At 58.3% G+C, this 1,067-nt stretch overlaps 1 protein-coding gene across 1 annotated transcript in view; it reads right to left on the bottom strand.

Moving 5' to 3' along the window:
* The window catches only part of DUSP8 (dual specificity phosphatase 8), a 36,109-nt gene that overhangs the window by 33,849 nt on the left and 1,193 nt on the right, over window positions 1-1,067 (bottom strand). The window lies entirely within an intron of this gene.

Raw genomic sequence — 1,067 nt, forward strand, 5'->3', positions numbered from 1 at the left:
ACAGAGGTCTAAACCAGCTTTCAGCATCCCCATCAGAGGGTCTGAGGGTCTGTGCACCTTGAGGCAGCAGATCATATTGATTTCTGGGAGTCCCAAAATACGTCCACGACCCAAGTGGCTGAAATCGGAGGCGTGGGGGAAGGAGAAAGGGGAAGAGGAGTTCATCACCCCAAAATACAAACTCGCAGGTGCGTGCACGAAAAGGCTTGGACACCCTGAGCCACGGCCACCACCTGTGCTTTATGCCAGATGAGGATACTTCTGTGACCCCCCTGGTCTCCCCCTCCAGCTTCCCAGGGCAAGTGGCTTAACCTCACAAGGGTGCCCTGAAGCTTAATTAATTCCTGGGCTGTGTGCGCTGGGAGAGCCAGTGTGCAAGCAGCGAGCATGGCAGGGGCTGTGCAGAGCAGCAGCAGGGGCATGCTGCCTCCTGCGCACGGATGCGCTGGGAGAGATTTCAGCTGTACCGAAAAGAAAAAAGAAAAGAAAAGGAAAAAGCTGTGAATTGAAGACGGTGGCAACGCCTCTCCTCTGCCCCCCTAGCATCCCTGGTTATAATCATGTTCCCAGCCAGTACCTGGACCATTACACAATGTTCCAGGAGCGGGGAGGAGGCAATTGCTCCTTCTATGGGGACAGAGCAGGGACCGCCTCCAGGGACCGGCCAACCCCTCTGGGAGCCACTGCTCCTCTGCGCTGCGGAGGTGCGGGTTGTCAGGCAGACGGTATCAGCTTCCATGCTTCCCCCTTCCCCATCATCCTCCTCTTCTTCCTCCCCCTTACGCATCGCTTTTGCTGCTGCTGCTGCCGCTCCACGTGACGGCGGCCACTGCAGAGGTGACCCTCGCCGGGAGGCTGGCAGCCGCGCCGCTCTCCTCCTAGCTTGCGAAAAACTGATTATTCTGCTTTATTCTCCCGGGGATTTAAGAGCAGCTAAAGCCGTTCAGGAATCAGTCTCTGCAATCCCCTCCAAATCGCCCAGCCCAGAGCATCACCGCAGCAGATTGGCGCGAGGCCGGCCCCCCCCGCGCTGTGAGTCCCCTTGATCCCGGCGGGGTGATGTCACC

This window comes from Pygoscelis adeliae, unplaced genomic scaffold (genome assembly GCF_000699105.1).
Source record: "Pygoscelis adeliae isolate BGI_AS28 unplaced genomic scaffold, ASM69910v1 Scaffold166, whole genome shotgun sequence".
NCBI classification, from domain to species: domain Eukaryota; kingdom Metazoa; phylum Chordata; class Aves; order Sphenisciformes; family Spheniscidae; genus Pygoscelis; species Pygoscelis adeliae.